The 24,446-nt window shown below is 41.2% G+C and overlaps 1 protein-coding gene across 4 annotated transcripts in view; it reads right to left on the minus strand.

Annotated features, from left to right (window-relative positions):
• Window positions 1-22,123, minus strand: part of LOC149975172 (general transcription factor II-I repeat domain-containing protein 2-like) — a 63,540-nt gene extending 41,417 nt beyond the window's left edge. Inside the window, exons 1-4 of one of the 4 annotated variants that reach the window (XR_016488889.1) lie at window positions 21,423-21,856; window positions 20,993-21,054; window positions 3,684-3,973; window positions 737-1,847 (exon numbers count right to left, since the gene is read on the minus strand). The gene's annotated coding sequence lies outside the window, so the exon portion shown is untranslated. Of the gene's footprint in view, window positions 1-736; window positions 1,848-3,683; window positions 3,974-20,992; window positions 21,055-21,422 lie in introns of those variants that run through there. The other 3 variants (XM_090210787.1, XR_016488890.1, XM_090210788.1) reach the window with 3 other exon arrangements.
• Window positions 22,124-24,446: the final 2,323 nt, after the last annotated feature.

Here is a 24,446-nt window from a genome sequence, read left to right on the forward strand (position 1 = left end):
ATTTCTGCAGCCATTGAAGTTCCCCAAGAACACAATGGCTTCCATCATTCTTAAAAGGAAGAAGTTTGGAACCACCAAGACTCTTCCTAGAGCTGGCTGCTCGGCCAAACTAGGCGATTGGGGTCATTGGGGTCAACCCAGTGGTCATGAGAAGAATGGAGAAACTCCCCAAATACAATTGTGCCAAGCTTGTAGCGTCATACCCAAGAAGACATGAGTCTGTAATCGCCGCTAAAGGTGCTTCAACAAAGTCCTGAGTAAAGGGTCTGAATACTTATGTAAATGTGATATTTCTTTTTTTATATAAATTTGCAAAACTTTCAAAAAACCTGTTTTTGCTTTGTCATTATGGTTTATTGTGTGTAGATTGACGAGAGAAAAATGTAATCAGTTTTAGAATAAGGCTGTAACCTAACAAACTGTGGAAAAAAGGGGTCTGAATACTTTCCCAAGTCACTGTATATATAGATACTGTTTCTTATATCTTACAGTGAAGACCATTTTCAACCCAGTGCCGGCCATTCCAGACTTGCATTCCGATTTCTACAGTCTCTGATGTGTTCTGCTGTAACGAATCAGAGGTGAGATAGATAGACAATGTGAAGCAACACACACACACACACACACACACACACACACACACACACACCCACACACACACACACACACACACACACACACACACACACACACACACACCAAATATGTAAAATAGCTCACTTCCTTCCATACAATGTCAATTCAAATCAAATTATAATTCTTACATGCTTCGTAAACAACAGGTGTAGACTAACAGTGAAATTATTCCTTATGGGCCCTTCCCAACAATGCAGAATACCAAAAATAAATAGAATAATAATTTTAAAAATAGTAACACAACAAATACATTTCAGCACCTATTTGCCTGAGGCGCTGTGGCGAGCGCTGAAGCCTGCAGTTAAAAAACAAACCCAGCCCCCCTTCCTCACCTCCTTCACAACCATTCTATTGTATCTTCAGGGTCACGGCCCTGCACATCAATAGCATAGCAGCTGCCTCACAGGTAAGTAACCCCTTTTGGCTTGAATGGAAAAGATTTCCCTACCTGCAACCATTTCTCCCCTCCCTCCATTTACAGTAAAGGGTGTTATGGAGCCACCTTAGCCTCACACCTCCACTGTCAGAGATGACAGATAGGGGTTGGGAATGATGGAAAACAGGGCAGATGTGTTGAGAGTGAGTCAGATTCACCCGTCGGGTAACACAGAGATGAGTTTGCCCAGAAACGTCTCTTAGAGGGACTTTGATGTGGTCGGGTGGGGGGGGCTTTGCAGGTGGGGTCTTAAAAGAGTGCGTTGAAGATGGAGTCGACTGTCTGTCTTTTTCTTTTGTAAGTTTGAGTGTAAGACACGCACACACTCCTTGCTTTCATCCTCTCACCGCTACTCATCTTTCAGTCAAGGCAGTGAAATGATTCACCTGCCAAGAGCACACACACACACACACACAAACACACTGATCCTCTGGGCTCCTCCGATGAGTAAGGAGAAGACAGATAGCTCTTCTTCTTATTTGGCAGCCGACCAGAACTGGGTGGCACCAGAGACTATGAGCACTGATAATATACTCTGTGTAGTTTATTTTTCAACTATCAATTGTTGGCTTTGAAGCCTCCTCGATGATGAAGTGAAAGCCTCCATTTATGCTTAGTGTTTGTGGTAGTGGAGCCCTGACCCCCACAGAGAGGTGAGCTAGCTGAGCTCACTGTCTGGGCAGGTGTGGAGGGTTGACAGATAAGATGGACGTCCACTCCTTTTCTTAAACCCCTATCTTGCTTGTGTGTGTGGTCTCCCAGTGCCATACTGAATCTGGAAGAGGGTTGAAGGATGACAAAGTGCAAACATTCTTTGAAGTTGCCCACATCTACAGATCAGTGAGAACAATATAAAACTGAACTAATAGGGATATATAAAGTGTTTTTGCAAGTGGTCAAAGTGCTTTAGGCTTACAGTGCCTTGCGAAAGTATTCGGCCCCCTTGAACTTTGCGACCTTTTGCCACATTTCAGGCTTCAAACATAAAGATATAAAACTGTATTTTTTTGTGAAGAATCAACAACAAGTGGGACACAATCATGAAGTGGAACGACATTTATTGGATATTTCAAACTTTTTTAACAAATCAAAAACTGAAAAATTGGGCGTGCAAAATTATTCAGCCCCTTTACTTTCAGTGCAGCAAACTCTCTCCAGAAGTTCAGTGAGGATCTCTGAAGGATCCAATGTTGACCTAAATGACTAATGATGATAAATACAATCCACCTGTGTGTAATCAAGTCTCCGTATAAATGCACCTGCACTGTGATAGTCTCAGAGGTCCGTTAAAAGCGCAGAGAGCATCATGAAGAACAAGGAACACACCAGGCAGGTCCGAGATACTGTTGTGAAGAAGTTTAAAGCCGGATTTGGATACAAAAATATTTCCCAAGCTTTAAACATCCCAAGGAGCACTGTGCAAGCGATAATATTGAAATGGAAGGAGTATCAGACCACTGCAAATCTACCAAGACCTGGCCGTCCCTCTAAACTTTCAGCTCATACAAGGAGAAGACTGATCAGAGATGCAGCCAAGAGGCCCATGATCGATCTGGATGAACTGCACAGATCTATAGCTGAGGTGGGAGACTCTGTCCATAGGACAACAATCAGTCGTATATTGCACAAATCTGGCCTTTATGGAAGAGTGGCAAGAAGAAAGCCATTTCTTAAAGATATCCATAAAAAGTGTAATTTAAAGTTTGCCACAAGCCACCTGGGAGACACACCAAACATGTGGAAGAAGGTGCTCAGGTCAGATGAAACCAAAATTGAACTTTTTGTTAACAATGCAAAACGTTATGTTTGGCGTAAAAGCAACACAGCTGAACACACCATCCCCACTGTCAAACATGGTGGTGGCAGCATCATGGTTTGGGCCTGCTTTTCTTCAGCAGGGACAGGGAAGATGGTTAAAATTGATGGGAAGATGGATGGAGCCAAATACAGGACCATTCTGGAAGAAAACCTGATGGAGTCTGCAAAAGACCTGAGACTGGGACGGAGATTTGTCTTCCAACAAGACAATGATCCAAAGCATAAAGCAAAATCTACAATGGAATGGTTCAAAAATAAACATATCCAGGTGTTAGAATGGCCAAGTCAAAGTCCAGACCTGAATCCAATCGAGAATCTGTGGAAAGAACTGAAAACTGCTGTTCACAAATGCTCTCCATCCAACCTCACTGAGCTTGAGCTGTTTTGCAAGGAGGAATGGAAAAAAATGTCAGTCTCTCGATGTGCAAAACTGATAGACATACCCCAAGTGACTTACAGCTGTAATCGCAGCAAAAGGTGGCGCTACAAAGTATTAACTTAAGGGGGCTGAATAATTTTGCACGCCCAATTTTTCAGTTTTTGATTTGTTAAAAAAGTTTGAAATATCCAATAAATGTCGTTCCACTTAATGATTGTGTCCCACTTGTTGTTGATTCTTCACAAAAAAATACAGTTTTATATCTTTATGTTTGAAGCCTGAAATGTTGCAAAAGGTCGCAAAGTTCAAAGGGGCCGAATACTTTCGCAAGGCACTGTACATTGTAGGGATAACTAATCTCATCCATCACCATTGTGTTGCACCCACCTGGGCGAAGCACGCCCTAATACTCACCATACATCAATTATCACTTAGAGGCGGGTCAGAAGCCAGAAGGTTGCTGCTTCAAATCCTAGGTCACACATCATTTCCATGGTGGTCTCCACAGGCAGAGCTGCTGACAGGGACGGACGTGGCGAGTGTAGTGGATGTCGGTTAGGCTGGACAGGAGCCTGTGCTTCCGGGGCTGTGTGGTGCTGTCGGCACAAGAGCCCTCGTCTCTGTCGATCCGCGTCTCCACTAAGCCGGTGACAATGGTGGATGTCACGGTAAAAATATCCTTAAGGTATCACAGTTTCCTGTTCCTAGGGAAACACGGGGGTGCAGATTTTTGCTCTTGCCCAGCACTAATTGTGTGACTGTGGATATGTTCGCCCCAGTAATAGACATTGGCATACTGTCAAATATCAACCATTTACCACAAACATGAAAAAAATAGTACAGTTATTACTGTAGAATTCTGTTGTAAACTGTAGAATACTATACTACACATTGTAGTGCCCCTTGATCATGTGTTGTACGTACTATAGAATGTTGTAGTAGACTGTAGAATACTATAGTAAATACTATAGTAATGTCTGCAAAAACACTACAATTTTTCAACTATAGTAAATACTACAGTATTTAATTTGCATATACCCTGACCATTCCCCTCCCACATATCCCAATGTATGGCACCCATTAGTGAGAAACCTACATGCCAAGTACAGACCATATTGTGTTTCATACAGGTTATAGAAATTAGCAGAGGCTCTGAACTATCCGTTCAGACCCCCAAGTCCTACTACCTACAGGTTATGGGAAATTTGCTATTTTAGTGCTTCTCTAGTAGGTTTCCTCAAGGAGAATACATCCAGTTCTATGTCAAAGATAATAAATCAAAAACACTATAGTAAATACTACATTAAAGTCTGAAAACAAATCAAATAAAATGTACAGTCTGAAAAAACACTTCAGTAAAGGCTACAGTATATACTACAGTTATTTTACTACAGTATTTATACTAGTTTTAACTGTAAACACTACAGTAAACATTACAGTATTTATAAACCGGGTCATTTGGATATTGATTGGCTAAAACAGAATTCAGCCATGTGTATGTGAGACCGTATACCATGTGTTACTTGGAGTGGAACAGGGAAACCCAAGAGCAGACTCAGACAAGGAGAATGGGATGAAGTAACCAAGGTATTTATTGAAACAAAGGGGAAAGATGAACTGCAGGCCAGGGGAAGCTTAGACGGGTTGCAGGAAAAAAAGTGTGGAAGCTGAGGCTGGAGCAAGAGGGGTAAACAGGTCTGGAGGGGAATCCAAGGGAGCAGTAGAGTGGGGAATCCAGGGCAGAGTAGCAGGATGAGGAGATGTGGGACTGGAGACAGGGACCAGTCAGAGCTGGCAGAGCTGTAGCAGAGAGGAAAACCATGTCAGACACAGGATAACAGGATCTAAATAGTAACAAACGGCTAGAAACGTAGACTGACTGAGCAGAGATTACGATCTGGCAGTGTGGAAGTGGCAGGACTGAGTATTTGTAGAGGTCTTGATTATGGAACAGGTTGCAGGTGGTGGGGATTTGCTCTGACTCCAGCACACCTGTCTTCGCCCACACAATCAAACACACACAGAAAGGGGGAGTGGGAGAGGGAGCGGTGGCAGGTCAAGGAGACACAGGATGAGCAGAAGAGGGCGTGGCCGGAGCAGATGTAACACCATGACTATGAAGTTTAGGCTTTTTCCCATGCTAAAATGGCTATGTCAACAACAGCTCGACATGCCCATGTAGAAAATAAGAATATAGATGAACTTGAGAGAAACCAAAACTAAAAGAACACAGTGAAACAAAGTGGGCTTCACTGACAAACAAACCTGCTTCACTGACTGGTGTGTAGAAAAAGGGATACATTGCGAGTTAGAAAATACAACAAAAACAGAGCTGAAAAACATCCTATGGGATTTTTATGGTACAGTGAGAAACATGAATGGCAACCAATAATATGGGATTAGCAGCTACACTGAATTCAGAGCTGGATTGAACCAACATATCAATAACCTCCCTCTCAGTTTAGCATGGAATATATAGAGGAACACAGAACTCACATCGAGCAACAATGTAATTGTCGCCGTAATTAAAAAGTTGAGGAAAGAAGGGTGCGACATAGCTGCCCATCACGCAGCTGTAACTGAAAACAGCATGCCGCTCATCAAACAATCCAAGGCTCTGGACACCGAAACAACTGAGGGTTTGGTGAATAAAGTGTGGTTTGACATTCAATCTCATTTTGGCCGAAGTGGGAAGGAGGGAAACTGTCTGAGTTTCTAAAGTTAAACACAGCCATAGAAGACAGATGGCTGTTATCATGTATTCACCTGTGCAGTCGTCATGGAAAACATCCTGTGCGCCTACAGATATATTATAGACAGCCCAGCTACACTGGAAATATAGAAATAAAGAATGATTTCTATGATTTAAGAACTTTCGGCAACTTGTAGAGTCCATGCCCTGACGAATTGAGGCTGTTCTGAGGGCAAAATGTTAGGGAGGTGTTCCTAATAATCAGTGTATATGGCAAATATGTAATGGAAAATCCGATATGTGATAAGATCCATTTAAAAACACATCAGGTAAAATCTGTTTGAAGCCTGTGTTTGAAGCGTTGTATATCATTTGTTTTTTTGTTGTTTATTTTTGACATATTTGGCATGTGCCTTAGGGCTGAGGCACATTTTCAAAATATTTGGCATGTGCCTTGCCCAGAAACAAGAAAATATTTATTTGTGCATTCTTTAAATGTAAAAATATTATCAACCATTTACATGCATGTTATTTTCCATGATTTAAGAACTGAATCCTCAAGATAAGAAAAAAGAAAAGATAAGCAACCTGCCTTTGAGTTCTGTGTATATTGTGGCCATCCGATATCCTACATGAAACAAGAAGACGGATAACTATACCACTGCTTGTTTATCCGTTTTCTGTTTATTTGAGTTTGGAGAAATGAACAGATATCGGCGATATTCGTTCTCCATTTTCACCTTGGATATCGGAAAACAAGCGATGTCACGGTAGGCGGGGTAGGAGGCTGCTGAGCAGGGTGCGCATCGACTATAGTTTGTGGTGGACTAGCAGCTAGCAGTAGCAGCAAAGATAATAATGGTAGCAGTGTGTACCTAGGGGGTGGGTGCCAAACTGGGTGTGTTTGATTTTGTTTACATCAAGTGCAGTTAGATAGCTAATGTTAACTTTAGTGCATCTGCATTAGTCTCAGGTGAGTGTAATTTGTGTTTGTGACCAAAGCAGTAAGTAATTTTCTCCAGTGGGATACAACTATTAACTTCTGATACCCCCCTGACAGTTGCAATCTGATTTCCATTTCAAGGCAATACATTTCTTGACAATTGCTAGCAATATTTCTGTTAGCTTTATTGTATGGCTTTGCCTAAGACTGGAATTAGTAAAGTTACCCAGTAGACAGACCTTTGGGTCTAAAGGGAATGCAACCCCATGAATTCAGGATATGGTATTTCATACCCCTTGCTAGAAACGGTGTAGTTTTTGAACACTGCCAAGTGGAATAGAGGAATGTTCCTTCATCTGAGCCACATCTAAAACATAGGGAGGAGATATCAGGGTTGAACTTGTGCAATCTAGATGGGGTGATATAGAGCTGATGGAGGAAATTAAACTGGATCAGTCTGTATCTGAAGTTCAATGTGGATGTAACACCATACATAGGTCACCTCATAGTCCCTCATCAAGATTAATACCCAGATATTTTTCCCATCTAAGTCATGGTTTATGTAGCTCAGGCAGTGGTAGTCCTGACAAAAGAGCATATCATAAACATGGGAAATGGTATTGAACAGTGGTTGGTCTGCATGTCAGAGTTGTTCAATAGGGGACATCTTAGGTAAGTTCCATTGGCCCTTGAGATTCACACTAATAAAATGTTGTAGTTGTAGGTAACTAAATAAATCTTTGTTAGACAAGTGATATTTCTGTTTCAGCTGTTCAAAGGACATAAGAATCCCCTCCTCATAACAATGTTCAAGAAGAGTGATACCCTTGTCAGACCATGGTCTAAAGTTACTATTCTGGAAAAACATAGGAATAAATCTATTGTTCCATAGAGGGGTTTTAGGGGAAAGAAATCCTTCTCGTCTGAACAGCTCAGGCAGTTTGCACTATGCCAGGACAGAATGCATAAAAAAGGGTTGTCTGTGATAATTTTTATAGATTTCATGTCCCATTTGTAAAACAATTCTGCCCAAAATCTAGACTGCGCAGCCCAGTAATACATTCTGAAAATGGGGAGGTTTAAGCCACCTTGACCGTAATCAAGGGTCAGTTTGTCCAGGCTAACCCTAGGGGTGTTACTGTGCCAGATAAACCATCTGGTCAGTTTGTCAAGAGAGGAAAAGAATGCGGGTACAGGGATGTGGAGAGATTGAAACAAATATAGAAATCTGGGCAGGACATTCAATTCTACCCAGTAGAGTGAGAGACAAGTCCATTCCATCCATTTACACAGGTCACCCTCCACCTTTTGCAACAAGTAGGCCAGATTGAGTTTATAGAGGTTGTTCAGGTGACCATCCACCATTATGCCCAAATATGTGAAGCCCATAAGCAACCATCTAAAAGGAAACTTATCCTTGATGGTATGATAGTCAAAGACAGACAACGGTAAGATTGTGCTTTTATCAAAATGTACCTTATATCCAGAGAAATAAATATAATACTGTAATAGGTTCTCTAAGTTTGAGAGGGAATGTTCTGGATTCGTTAGAAATAAGATAAGGTCGTCCACAAAAAGTAATAATTTATGGGTCTGTGGGCCCACCTCAAAGCCATGTATGTCAGGGCACGTTCTAATGGCCTCAGCCAATGGTTTGATGGTAAGGGCGAAGAGGTGAGGGCTAATAGGGCAGCCCATCTGTTCCCCTATAGAGCGGGAAAGAGGAAGAAGTAATCCTAGCTAATCCTAGCCGTAGAAGATTTGTAGAGTGATTTTATCAAGTTTACAAACACTGTGCCTAAACCAAACTTTTCCAAAACGTGAAAAAGATATGGCGATTCGACCTTATCAAAGGCCTTTTTGGCTGTGACATTGGGTATTTTGTTTTTGTTAGCAAGGTGAATTCTATCAAAGAACCTTCTGAGATTATTGGAGGATAATCTGTTAATTATGAATCCAGTCTGATCTGGGTTAACCAACAGGGGGAGTCTCTTAGATAGCATTGTGGTGACCAGTTTACAATATGTATCAAGGAGTGAGATCGGTCTATATAAGGCTCACTTTAGCAGGTTTTTCCCTTTCTTGTGAATTACTGTAATCACAGCTTGAATGAAAGTCTCTGGAAAGTAGTTGTCCTCCCCAGGTTTTTTAAGTACCTCCATAAGGTAGGGTACCAACAGCTTCTTAAATTCTTTACAGAACTCCTGGAGGGAAGCCATCCTTCCCAGGAGATTTATTAGAAATTAAGATTTAATTGCCTCCAGGGATTGAGAACTGTTCACTCAGGCGCTCTCTGTCTTCCTCTGACAGGCATGGGAGGTTGAGAGAGGAGAGAAAATAGTCAATCTCTGATAGATGATCACTTGATTGGGAAGTATAGAGGTCCTCATAATATTTCTTAAAAGTATCATTAATTTCAGTAGGGTCGAAAAATATCTCATTAGTAAGAGTGTCTATAGCATTAATTGTCCTCTTAATTTCCTCTGCTTTCAGTTGTCATGCCAATACTTTGTGTGCTTTCTCTCCAAGTTCGCAGTAATGCTGTTTTGATTTTGATGCCCTCTCAGCTTGATATGTGTTCAGAGTATTATATTTCAGTTTTTTATTTACCATAAGACTGTATAGGTCTTTAGTCGGGCCTCTTTGGTAGGTTTTCTCTAGCTCAAAAATATCAGATTCAAGGACATTCAGTTCGGCACTGTGTTTTCTCTTCAACCCTTTAGTATAGGCAATGATCAGTTCCCTCAGGTGGGCTTTCAATGCATCCCAAAGAATGAAACTGTCAGTAGCAGAGGGTTTGTTTGTCAAAGTAAAAATATTGATCTAATCTTTGATGAATGCACAAAATACAGGTTGCTTCAGGAGTGTAGAATGTAGTCTACATCTATGTGCTACATTTTCCTTGGTAGGAATGGAGATTGATAATACCAGAGGAGTAATCTGGGGAGATAATCGGTATCTAACACTCAATGAAACAGTTGGGTTGATAGCAAAAAGTTATCTATGCGTGTGTGTGTTGTGTGGGTGTGAAAAAAAAGAGTAGGCCCTATCCTGTGGGTGCATCAGTCTCCAAATGTCTAGTAAATTGAGATCCTTCATAAATTTAAAATTTGATTTGATTTGATTTGAAATGACATGGTGAGCTTGGTGGCTTTAGTAAGAGGGGAGGGTTTATCAGAGGACCTATCAAGAACTTTATCGAAACAAAAATCTCCTCCAGCCAGTAGCCATCCTGGTGGGGCTTGACCAACCTGAGGGAAGACATTCTGAATAAACATATGGTCATCGAAGTTAGGAGCATAAATATTCAATAGGTCCAAAACCCCAAATATATTTGCCCCTGCACCAAAACAAACCTGCCTGAGGGATCAGACATGTTGTTGCTGACACAGAAGGGGATGTGTCTACTTATCAAAATTGCAGTTCCTCGTGCTATAGAGTTGATGCAAAAACTTGTCCTACCCATTCCCTCTTTAATTTCTTCTGTTCACTGGCTGTAAGATATGTTTCTTGTAAGAACACAATGCCAGTCTTTAATTTATTAAGGTATAGAATATTTTCCTCTTAACCGGGCTGTAAATTAAGACCTTTTACATTGAATGTGACATATTTTAGTGGATTAAGCATGGGTTGAGTTTCAAATAAAAATAAATAAAAAAATGTCACCTTTATTTAACGAGGTAGGGTATAGTTGAGAACAAGTTCTCATTTGCAACTGCGACCTGGTCAAGATAAAGCAAAGCAGTTCGACACATACAACAACACAGAGTTACACATGGAATAAACTAACATACAGTCAATAATACAGTAGAAAAAGTCTACATACAGTATGTGCAAATCAGGTAGGATAAGGATAAGGCAATAAATAGGCCATCGTGGCAAAGTAATTACAATATAGCAATTAAACACTGGAATGGTAGATGTTCAGAAGATGAATGTGCGAGTAGAGATACTGGGGTCCAAAGGAGCAAGATAAATAAACAAATACAGTATGGGGATGAGGTAGTTGGATGGGCTATTTACAGATGGGCTACGTACAGGTGCAGTGATCTGTAATCACTCATATGTAAATAGTCAGGTAATGTTTCAGTGACCTGTGTGTCAATTTAGGAAGGAAACAACGTTAAACATATAATATTTTTTTTTACATAAACCCCATCCACCCTGATTGTTGGACTAAAATCAATCCCAACCATCAAACACGAAAACACTTGTTGCTCACTTTCCATCTTGCTTTTACTAGCTAAACTTTGGCTAAAAGTTACAACCTAAAACCTACGAGCTCTCTATATTGAAATCAAACATTGTGATTAGACATTTATTGCTGAATGTTTTACTGTCAACAATAAGAGAAACAATTGAGTCTCTTTTCAGGAGAAGAGGAGAAACATAAATGGGGGGAAAATGGGCCTAAGCCTACTAATTTGCTTAGTCCAGTGGATATTGTCAAAATAAAATATACTCTCCTGTAAATGTAATACAACTCACCACAGGAAAAATAACTGTTAGTTGAAAATGTACTAATCAACAGTAGCGACCGAATCGCGGGGTAAACAGATTCACATTCCACATAGACATTCAGTCCCAGGACAGCGCAAACAAGAAAAAAAACTATAAACTGCATCAAATTCCAAGGATAGACCTTTGTGAATCAAACGCAGTTCAGTTCTTTGAGAAAAGTAAACACCTCTCCCGGTGTGTCGAAGAGATGGCTTCGGCCATTGTGCTGAACTTTCATCCGCGCAGGGTGAATGAGGTAGCTGGTAATGTTCTTCTCCTTCAGGGCTTTGGCGACTGCTTTGAACTGCTTGCAACGTCTGGCGAGATCCGTGCTCATGTCCGGGAAAGCTATGACCCTTTTGCAATTGATGTTAATGTCCCCTTTGGCTCTTGCAAGTCGCAGTATCTTCTCCCTGTCATGGATGTGGAGGAACCAGATCAGGACGGCTCGTGGGGTTTTTCGTGTTAAGGTTCTGTGGGCGTGTTCGATTTACAGCGGCTTGGTGAAATTGGTTATGCCAAAGACATCAGAGATCCATTGAGTGAAGAAACGGACGGGGTCACAGCCTTCACTGTCCTCCTTCAATTGCTGCATCTGCTCTAGTTCTCCATCTGATCCACATTGTTTTTGAGATCAACTTTGTCCTTCTGCACCTGTTTCATAACCTGGTCATGTCGAGTGATGGTATCTTCAATTGTGCTAATGCGTAACTCAGCCTCAGTCGTTCTCAAAAGGAGATAATTCAGGGAGGATTTCAGGTTGTCAATGGAAGAATGGAGTTCAGCCAATTACTTGTACATTTTCAGTGAAAGACCTTTGTTACCATCTTGAATTTCCTGGAGGAGAGTAGCAAGCATTCCGGAAGACTCTGAAGAGGCTGCTGAGAGCAACAGTGTGGAACATGTTTAAAGCAAACCACCATAGTCCCTGTGCCCAAGAACACTGAGGTAACCTGCCTAAATGACAACCGACCTGTAGCACTCAATGTCTGTAGCCATGAAGTCCTTGTCATGGCTGGTCATGGCTCACATCAACACCATTATCCCAAAAACCCTACTCCAATTTGCATACAGCCCTAACAGATCCACAGATGATGCAATCTCTATTGTACTCCACACTGCCATTTTCCAACTGGTTTCATGCATGTTAACATTAGAAGCCTACTCCCCAAGTTTGGGGAGTAGCAACTCACTGCTTTAGCACACTCTGCCAACCCAGATGTCTTAGCCGTGTCTGAATCCTGGCTTAGGAAAACCACCAAAAACCCTGAAATCTCCATTGCTAACTAAAACGTTTTCCGCCAAGATAGAGCTGCCAAAGGGGGTGGTGTTGCAATCTACTGCAAAGATAGCCTGCAGAGTACTGTATTACTTTCTAAGTCTGTACCCAAACAATTTGAGCTTCTACTTCTAAAAATGAACCTTTCCAGAAACAAGTCTCTCACTGTTGCCGCTTGCTATAGACCACCCTCTGCCCCCAGCTGTGCCCTTGATACTATATGTGAATTGATTTCCCCCATCTGTCTTCTGAGCTCGTGCTACTAGGTGACCTAAACTGGGACATGCTTAACACCCCGGCCATCCTACAAACTAAGCTTGATGCCCTCAATCTCACACAAATTATCAATGAACCTACCAGGTACAACCCCAAATCAGTAAACACAGGCACCCTCATAGATGTCATCCTAACTAATTCGCCCTCCAAATACACCTCTGCTGTTTTCAATCAAGATCTCAGCGATCACTGCCTCATTGCCTGCATCCGTAATGGGTCTGCGACCAAACGACCACCCCTCATCACTGTCAAACGCTCCCTGAAACACTTCTGCGTGCAGACCTTTCTAATCGACCTGGCCAGAGTATCCTGGAATGACATTGACCTCATCCCGTCAATATATGATTTCTGTATATTCTTTAAAAGTGCCTTCCTCACCATCTGAAATAAGCATGACCTTCTCAAAAAATGTTGAACTAGGAATAGATATAGTCCTTGGTTCACGCCAGACCTGTCTGCCCTTGACCAGCACAAAAACATCCTGTGGCGTTCTGCATTAGCATCGAAAAGCCCCCGTGATATGCAACTTTTCAGGGAAGTTAGGAACAAATATACACAGGCAGTTAGAAAAGCTAAGGCAAGCTTTTTCAAACAGAAATGTGCATCCTGTAGTACTAACTCAAAAAAGTTCTGGGAAACTGTAAAGTCCATGGAGAATAAGAGCACGTCCTCCCAGCTGCCCACTGCTCTGAGGTTAGGAAACATTGTCACCACCGATAAATCCGCTATAATTGAGAATTTCAATAAGCATTTCTCTACGGCTGGCCATGCTTTCCACATGGCTACCCCTACCCCGGTCAACTGCCCGGCACCCTCCACAACAACCCGCCAAAGCCCCCACCGTTTCTCCTTTTCCCAAATCCAGATAGCCAATGTTCTGAAAGAGCTGCAAAATCTGGACCCCTACAAATCAGCCGGGCTAGACAATCTGGACCCTCTCTTTCTAAAATGATCTGCCGAAATTGTTGCAACCCCTATTACCAGCCTGTTCAACCTCTCTTTCGTATCATCTGAGATTCCCAAAGATTGGAAAGCTGCCGCGGTCATCCCCCTCTTCAAAGGGGGTGACACTCTAGACACAAACTGCTACAGACCTATATCTATCCTACCCTGTCTTTCTAAGGTCTTCAAAAGCCTAGTTAACAAAAAGATTACTGACCTTTTCGAATCCCACCATACCTTCTCCGCTATGCAATCTGGTTTCAGAGCTGGTCATGGGTGCACCTCAGCCACGCTCAAGGTTCTAAACGACATCATAACCGGCATCGATAAGAGACATTACTGTGCAGCCGTATTCATCGATCTGGCCAAGGCTTTCGACTCTGTCAATTCTTACATTCTTATTGGCAGACTCAACAGCCTTGGTTTCTCAAATGATTGCCTCGCCTGGTTTACCAACTACGTCTCTGATAGAGTTCAGTGTTTCAAATCGGAGGACCTGTTGTCTGGACCTCTGACAGTCTCTATGGGTGAGCCACAGGGTTCAATTCTCGGGCCGACTCTCTTTTCTGTATACATCAATGATGTTGCTCTTGCTGCTGGTGATTCTCTGATCCACCTCTACGCAGATGACACCATTCTGTATACTTCTGGTCCCTCCGTGGACACTGTGTTAACTAACCTCCAGACGAGCATCAATGCCATACAACTCTCCTTCCATGGCCTCCAACTGCTCTTAAACGCAAGTAAAACTAAATGCATGCTTTTCAATCGATCACTGCCCGCACCTGCTCGCCCGTCCAGCATCACTACTCTGGACGGATCTGACTTAGAATACGTGGACAACTACAAGTACCTGGGTGTCTGGTTAGACTGTAAACTCTCCTTCCAGACTCACATTAAGCATCTCCAATCCAAAATTAAATCTAGAATCGGCTTCCTATATCTCAACAAAGCTTCCTTCACTCATGCTGCCAAACATACCCTCGTAAAACTGACCATCCTACCGATCCTCGACTTCGGTGATGTCATCTATGAAATAGCCTCCAACACTCTACTCAACAAACTGGATGCAGTCTATCACAGTGCCATCCGTTTTGTCACCAAAGCCCTATACACTACACCACAATTGCGACCTGTACGCTCTCGTTGGTTGGCCCTCGCTTCATACTCGTTGCCAAAACCACTGGCTACAGGTTATCTACAAGTCTCTGCTAGGTAAAGCCCCGCCTTATCTCAGCTCACTGGTCACCATAGCAGCACCCACTTGTAGCACGCGCTCTAGCAGGTATATCTCACTGGTCACCCCCAAAGCCAATTCCTCATTTGGTCATCTTTCCTTCCAGTTCTCTGCTGCCCATGACTGGAACGAATTGCAAAAATCTCTGAAGCTGGAGACTCGCATCTCCCTCACTAGCTTTAAGCACCAGCTGTCAGAGCATTTTACAGATCACTGCACCTGTACTTAACCTATCTGTAAACAGCCCATCTATCTACCTACCTTATCCCCATACTGGTATTTATTTATTTATTTTGCTCCTTTGCACCCCAGTACCTCTACCTGCACATTCATCTTCTGCCGATCTACCATTCCAGTGTTTAATTGCTATATTGTAATTACTTCGCCACCATGGCCTATTTATTTCCTTAACTTACCTCATTTGCACTCACTGTATATAGACTTTTTGTTTTCTTTTGTTCTACTGTATTATTGACTGTATGTTTTGTTTTTTCCATGTGCAACTCTGTGTTGTTGTATTTGTCGAATTGCTACGCTTTATCTTGGCCAGGTCGCAGTTGCAAATGAGAACTTGTTCTCAACTAGCCTACCTGGTTAAATAAAGGTGAAATAAAAATAAATAAATAAACATGCACAGAGCACTTAATGAGACAATGAGAATATTTTTCTTTAGGCTATAGGAAAGGCCAATGTCCAGGCTTTCATAGAGCTAGTGAGTGCTGAACAGTAATACTTGAGTAAAAGTTGTCGTGGAAATTCTTACACAGGGACACTCAAAGGCAATCTTAAAATTAATCATTGTTTATTGTCAGTTCGCTGGAGAGGTTCCAACCAACTCAATGCACCATAGTTTAAGTCAATCAGGAGCTCTGCAGACCCAGCAGTTGTCTTATATATGGCTATACACAGACAAGTTATATTTGCATGATTTAGCATAATTAATTAATCATTACCGTTTTGTTTCATTCATGTGACAGACCAATACTGGTTCATAACATGTGACAGACCAATATCTCACGAGACTTCTCTCTAAACTGAGACCTTGAAACAGAGTTATCCTTCGTTCATACTCAAGACAAGGTCCGGGCGTACTGCCAAATTGCAGCTACTGATAGTGAGGATTTGAACAGTCAACCACATGCATGAACACAGAAATTGGTTATTATAACAGCACATGAATAGAACACATAAATTAGTTATAAGAAAAGCACAAACATTAAAATTCCCATTACTAAGTGAAGATTAACTAATAGAAAATGACTCATGTAAAAGTGAAAGTCACTTATCACACCAGATAGCCAGGTGCACGCTCCAACATTCAGACATAATTTGCGAACAAAGCATGTGTTTAGTGTGTCCGCCAGATCAGAGGCAGTAGGGATGACCAGGGATGTTCTCTTGATACGTTACATTTTGAATGCTTATCAGGACAGGGAAAGGGTCTAATTCAGGGTGTCAGGGTGTCAGGGAAAATGTATGGAGTATGGAGTAATAAGTAATGAGTACATGGAGAATAAGTACATTATTTTCTTAAGGCATGTAGTGAAGTAAAAGTTGTCAAAAATATAAATAGTAAAGATGCCCAAAAAAACTACTTAAGTAGTACTTTCAAGTACTTGGTGAAAACTACAAAAGAGAAGATCAACATACCAAAACACACCTCTGTTCAGGTTCAATGTCGAGTGCAGACAAAGCTCATTAGAGGACACCACACATATCTTATGTAAACCCTCAGTGGGCAGAAGGACTTAAGTTCTGTGAGACTTTTGTAAAGCTGAGAAAAGATGCCTCTCCACATGTCATCATTGATGTTCAGAATGTCACAGACCACGACATCATGTTAACAGGGCGAACTGTAATTGGCACTGTTCAGGAAAAAAGTCAGTCTATCCTGCCACCATGCTGGAGAACTGTCATCAAAATACTTAAAATTTATGGGATCCTCCTTTTGATCTGAGTCACCTCAACACACAGCAGCAACAAATCATTTACCAAGTGCTGAGAGAGGAATCATGCTCGTTTTCCAAATCAGACAGTGATGACATTGGCTGCATTGAGGATCTGAATCTGAGCATTTCATTAAAAGACAGTTATACAAAGAGATGAAAAATTATTTGCATGACCTGATAACCCAGGGCTGGGTGAAGAAGTCCAACTCTCCTTACTCTTCCCCTATCGTATGTGTAAGGAAAAAGGACGGCTTACGACTGTGCATAGACTACAGGGGGCTGAACAGGAAGACTCATCCTGACCGCCAGCCAGAGTACAGGATATAGACAGCCTTGGAGGAAATCCCTGGTTTTCACTCTTGGACCAGGGAAAATCATATCACCAAGGGTCACCTCTGGGGCCTGTATGAGTGGGTTCAGATTCCGTTTGGACTCATAAATGCACCAGCAGCCTTCCAGCACTGTATGGAGGAATGTTTGGATGTCTTGAGAGATGAGATCTGAGTCCCATATCTGGACGACACCCTCGTCTTCAGCAGGACCTTTGAGAACCATGTCAACTATTTTAGAAAAGTACTACAGAGACTAAGAGAATATGGGATAAAGCTGAAGCTCAGCAAGTGTGAGATATTCAATGCGGAGGTTCGCTATTTAGGGAAAATAGTGTCTACTGAGGGAAGCAAAATCAACCCAGCTGATACTGCATTAGTCAGAGCTTTGAAGGACAAAATACCAAGTAGAGTAGGAAAGCTCAGAGGAATCATGGCCCTCTCTTTCACCCTCTCCCTCTGTTTTAATCATTTCTGAGGGTTCTGGATGCAGACGAGGAAAGAAGGGTCACATTCTGACTGTCTTCTACAGGTAGTAACCCAGGTTCTAATCATGACGGCCATCTCTCTTCAATAACTAGCGTATTACTGTAACCCACAAGATATGCTCACGTTACCCACTATTCATATCCACTGATATGAACTTTGGTCTTTGACATTAGCCGAACAATAAAATAATAATTTTATTCTTAAGAGACAATGTTTTGTCTTTAAATAATTGTCAATACCTAATAGATTATATCATTTTGTCAATTTACTTTGTTACATTCATGTGCAATACTTTAATAGCATTTTTTAAATTGTTAAATGTCTTTTATAACAGATATTACTGACAAATCATATAAAAAAAAACGAATCACTCTAAAATGGTTAAATATCACCCCCCCAAACACACACAAAAGACTTCTCACACATTGCTAGCCCGCTCAACAACCTGCTCACAGGGTTTCCTGAAGAAGTTACAGGTACACACAACAAAGCAAAACAATGGCAGACAAAGAGCAAAACAAGAGGACTTCCCTCTTACAAATCAATCATGTGGACTGATGCGCATCAACAGATAATGGAGCGGCTGATAGACTGTTTAGTACAGCCTCCTGTACTCGGTTTCCCAGACTTTTCAGAGCCGTTTATCCTTCACACAGATGCATCAAACAAAGGTTTAGGAGCTGTGTTATATTTGAAACAAGATGGAAAACTGTGTGTGATAGTCTATGCGTCTCGGACCTTGACGGCACCTGAGAAAAACTACCATCTCCACTCAATAATGTTTTTTTCTAGCCCTGTACTGAACAATTACAGTAAAGTTCCGTGACTACTTATACTAAGCACGAACCTTCAAAGTGTATAGTGACAACAATCCCCTTACCTACATCTTGTCGACTGCCAAGCTGAATGCGACAGAGTGCAGATGGGTTTGCACGACTCCCCAATTTCCATTTCACTATCAGATATCGTCCAGGCAAAGAGAACATTGACGCTGACAGTTTATCCAGAATGCCGATAGACATGGAAACACTGATAAGAAAATCCTCAGAGGAGTTGACATCGTACTCATTTGGAGCAACTGCACTGGCCATCGACACACAACAAGACTCAAACATATCCTCGTCAATGGCAGTCTCCTATGTATGCAGCAACAGAAACCAGATCCATCATGCCTTTCTCAAATGCAGAGATACGACAGGCACAAAGAGAAGAAAAGAGCATCCGCCCAGTGATGGAACACAAACTTTCAAGTTCAAAACCAACAGGGAAAGAATTGAAAACATTCACAGTCTTCTTCGAGAGTGGGACAAGCTCGATTTGGATGAGGATGGAATCCTCCTTCGCAAGACGGTATTCAGAACGCAACTGGTGTTGCCAGAGAAGCCTACAGTCTTGTACTACATGATAAAATAGGCCATCGGAAACTACGACAGCAAAGTCAGAACCTCAGTGTTGCAACCAGGCAATCATGTCCTCATCAGAAACATGACAGCACGTGGCGGTCCCGGCAAACTTCAAAATCAATGGGAAGGCAACATTCACACAGTTGTACGCCAGGTGGAAGAAGTCATTCCGATCTATGAACTGATACCTGAACAAAGAAAATTATGGTCCAGAGTCTTGCATCGCAACCTACTCTTACCGTGACCACTTGCCCCTTGAAGTTCAAACACAGCAAAACTCCAAGCCAAAGAAAAAAGGAACAAACCAAAGTAACGGACAAATGGAAGAAGTCAAACAGAACAATGACGACGACGATGATAAATACTACAGATATGAAATACCGTCTTGGGCGTACTCAGAAAGAAGTGAAAGTACTGATGTAGAACCTGCAGAACACGCAGTTGACCCAAAACAGGACACACGTGTTGACAACCAAATGCCTCTGCCAGAAGAGACTCAGAACGAAGTGGAACAGACAATGGACTTACCTGTGGACGAAGATGTTCGAGCTCCTCAGTCACCAGCTACAAGTAACCCCCAACAGTGAAGTAGAGCAAAAGTCTTAGGTGAGAACGCAGACTATCAAAGTTCTTCACGTAAGACAACCTTGGATTTTTTTTTTTTAAACAACTTAAACAACAGTTTAAGTCAGAAGTTTACATACAGCTTAGCCAAATACATTTAAACTCAGTTTTTCACAATTCATGGCATTTAATCCTAGTAAAAATCCCTGTCTAAGGTCAGTTAGGATCACCACTTGATTTTAAGAATGTGGAATGTGAAATGTCAGAATAATGGTAGAGAAAATTATTTATTTCAGCTTTTTTTCTTTCATCACATTCCCAGCGGGTCAGAAGTTTACATGCACTCAATTAGTATTTGGTGGCATTGCCTTTAAATTGTTTAACTTGGCCAAACGTTTCGGGTAGCCTTCCACAAGCTTCCCACAATAATTTAGGTGAATTTTGGCCCATTCCTCCTGAGCTGGTGCAACTGAGTTAGGTTTGTAGGCCTCCTTGCTTGACACACTTTTTCAGTTCTACCAGTTCTATATGATTGAGGTCAGGGCGTTGTGATGGCCACTCCAATACCTTGACTTTGTTGTCCTTAAGGATGCTTATTAGTCATAGAATGGATGATAGTTAGCATGCCAAAAGTTTCCAGATGTCGTACTACATTCGCCAAAATACGAAGTATACAAGCAGTGGACACTATCTCTGTGCTTTTATGGCCCATAATGCAGTTACTAAGAAAATAGGCGTGGCTTCACGTTTTCAGATTTGAAGAAAATGGCAGAAAATATGCAGCCGAAGTCCGACGAGAAAGGATACAAATGTGTTGCTTTAACCTTTCTGATCTCCCCATCCCGGATCCGGGTTCGTGAATACAGACTCAAGCTCATTACCATAACGCAACGTTAACTATTCATGAAAATCGCAAATGAAATGAAATAAATATGCCATCTCTCAAGCTTAGCCTTTTGTTAACAACACTGTCATCTCAGATTTTCAAAATATGCTTCTCAACCATTGCAAAACAAGCATTTGTGTAACAGTATTGATGGCTAACGTAGCATTTAGCATTAGCATTCAGCTGGCAACATTTACACAAAAAAACAGAAAAGCATTCAAAAAAATCATTTACCTTTGAAGAACTTCAGATGTTTTCAATGAGGAGACTCTCAGATAGCAAATGTTCAGTTTTTCCTGAAAGATTATTTGTTTAGGACAAATCGCTCCGTTTTCTGCGTCACGTTTAGCTATGAAAAAACCCCTGTATCCAGGATTGTGTAAATCTATCAGCAAGCTCATTAGCATAACACAACGTTAACTATTTATGAAAATCGCAAATGAAATGAAATAAATATGCCATCTCTCAAGCTTAGCCTTTTGTAAACAACACTGTCATCTCAGATTTTCAAAATATGCTTCTCAACCATAGGAAAACAATCATTTGTGTAAAAGTAGCTAGCTAGAGTTAGCATTTCGCGTTAGCATTTAGCGTTAGCATTAGCGTTAGCATCCAGCACGCAACATTAACAAAAACATAAAAGCCTTCAAATAAAATCATTTACCTTTGAAGAACTTCTGATGTTTTCAATGAGGATACTCTCAGTTAGATAGCAGATGCTCAGTTTTTCCAAAAAGATTCCTTGTGTATTAGAAATAGCTCCGTTTTATACATCACATTTGGCTACCAAAAAAAATCCATATATTCAGTCCTCAAAACGCAAACTTTTTTCCAAATTAACTCCATAATATCGACTGAAAACATGGCAAACGTTTTTTAGAATCAAGCCTCAAGGTGTTTTTCACATATCTCTTCATTGATACATCGTTCTTGGAAACATGCTTTCTCTCCTGAATCCCAGGAGAAAATGACCGCACCTGAAGATTACGCACAAATTTAGACAAAGGACACCGGGCGGACCTCTGGAAAATGTAGTCTCTTATGGCCAATCTTCCAATGATATGCCTACAAATACGTCACAATGCTGCTAAGACCTTGGGCGAACGACAGAAAGTGTAGGCTCATTCGTTGCGCAATCACAGCCATATAAGGAGAGAATGGAAAACAGAGCTTCAGAAATTCTGCTAATTCCTGGGTGATGCATCATCTTGGTTTCGCCTGTAGAATGAGTTCTGGGGCACTTACAGACAAAATCTTTGCAGATTCTGAAACTTCAGAGTGTTTTCTTTCCAAAACTGTCAAGAATATGCATAGTCGAGCATCTTTTCGTGACAAAATATCGCGCTTAAAACGGGAACGTTTTTTATCCAAAAATGAAATAGCGCCCCTAGAGCTCTAAGAGGTTAACTAATTAGGATAAAGGTTAAGAAAATGTTGAGCAAGGTAATAAAGTACTGATTTTTCAAATAAATTACGTTACACGTTATGTTAGCTCCGCTATCTTTACGAACCGCATAGCATCATTACAGCAGTATGTACCGGGTATGATAGCTAGCTACCTAACATAAAATGGCTACTAATACATCGAACTTGCCAGTATATTTAGTATATGCTACCCAACGTTTATTGACTTGATTATTCACATCATTTTTAGCTTATCTACTCCGATTTGAGAGCACTCTCAGAGCACAGAATAACTGATGAATTTACCAATGCTCAACGCCCATTGAATATGGCTGGTGTCAGAAAACTTTGGTAAAATAGCATAATTACATTGTTGCCAGCAGCACAGTTACCAACACTCGGATCAACCCTACTCCTCAGCCAAAGCGTCCAGTGTGTGCCTTGAACAAACGCTCCGAATTTACGCCCAGAGCGCACTCTGGCACTCCAGATTTAATTTACAAACACATCCCAGGCCATAACACTTCTAGCTGGTAATTTGCTATGCTAACAAGCTAGCAAGAGGTTGTATAGCAACAGCATCAACTTCCGGTAAACAGGCGAAGCGCTAGTACGCTCAACTGAAAGGATACCGTTAAAAACCTCTTTGGGCTGATATGACAACAGCCAGTGAAAGTGCCAAATTCAAAACAGAAATCCCATCATTAAAATTCCTCAAACATACAAGTATTTTGAACCATTTTAAAGATACACTCCTTGTTAATCCCACCACAGTGTCCAATTTCAAAAAGGCTTTACGACGAAAGCAACCCAAACGATTATGTTAGGTGAGTGCCTAGTGACAGAAAAACACAGCCCTTTTTCCAGCCAAAGAGAGGAGTCACAAAAAGAAGAAATAGAGATAAATGAATCACTAATCACTAATCTTCATCAGATGACACTTATAAGACTTCATGTTACATAATACATGTATGTTTTGTTCGATAAAGTTCATATTTATATAAAAAAATCTCAGTATACATTGGCGTGTTATGTTCAGTAGTTCCAAAACATCCGGTGATTTTGCAGAGAGCCACATCAATTTACAGAAATATTCATAATAAACATTGATAAAAGATAAAAACTATTATGCATGGAATTATAGATACACTTCTCCTTAATGCAACCGCTGTGTCATATTTCAAAAAAGCTTTACCGAAAAAGCACACCATGCAATAATCTGAGTACAGCACTTAGAGACCGAAACAACCCAAACAGATATCCGCCATGTTGTCCATCATTTATGGCTCGCGCCTCATGAATTTGGATTACTGGGCTAAACGCGCAAACAAAAAAGAAGTATTTGGACATAAATGATGGACAAGGTCACTAGGTCCAGACGAAAAGTCAAAAGGTTCCGTTACAGTCCATAGAAACATGTCAAACGATGTATAGAATCAATCTTTAGGATGTTTTTAACATAACTCTTCAGTAATGTTCCAACCGGAGAATTCCTTTGTCTGTAGAATTGCAATGGAACTCAAGCTAAGTCTCACGTGAACACGCGTGGTCAGCTCATGCCTCTCTGGCAGACCTCTGACTCATTCCCCTCTCATTCGCCCCCACTTCACAGTAGAAGCATCAAACAAGGTTCTAAAGACCGTTGACATCTAGTGGAAGCCTTAGGAAGTGCAATTTGACCCCATAGACACTGTGTATTCAATAGGGAATGAGTTGAAAAACTACAAACCTTAGATTTCCCACATCCTGGTTGGATTTTTTTCTCAGGTTTTTGCCTGCCATATGAGTTCTGTTATACTCACAGACATCATTCAAACAGTTTTAGAAACTTCAGAGTGTTTTCTATCCAAATATACTAATAATATGCATATATTAGCAACTGGGCCTGAGTAGCAGGCAGTTTACTCTGGGCACCTTATTCATCCAAGCTACTCAATACTGCCCCCAGCCAAGTTAAGTCTACTGTACACAAAAATGTACTAGTAGTATGTAGTATATACTCATTAAGTATGTAGTGTACAGTATGTTATTATGGGTATTCAAATGCAGCGTTGGTTATTTTCTTCCAGGTTCCAATGTATTAACCCCAATAAAATGAACATTGGTTCCAGTGGTAACTCAAATGTCTAGAATTGTCTACACTTATTTTTGAATGTTCTTCCAGTACCCTTGTAACTTTGGACAGTCCGAGAAGATGTGTGGTCTCATTTTTGTCCACAGCCCCTCCAACATAGTGCTGAAGCTTTTAAAAAAACATTTCAATATCAAGAAAGGTGTTCTAAAG

Source organism: Oncorhynchus mykiss, chromosome 19 (assembly GCF_057628025.1).
Source record: "Oncorhynchus mykiss isolate SJ-2025 chromosome 19, ASM5762802v1, whole genome shotgun sequence".
In the NCBI taxonomy this organism is placed as follows: Eukaryota; Metazoa; Chordata; class Actinopteri; order Salmoniformes; family Salmonidae; genus Oncorhynchus; species Oncorhynchus mykiss.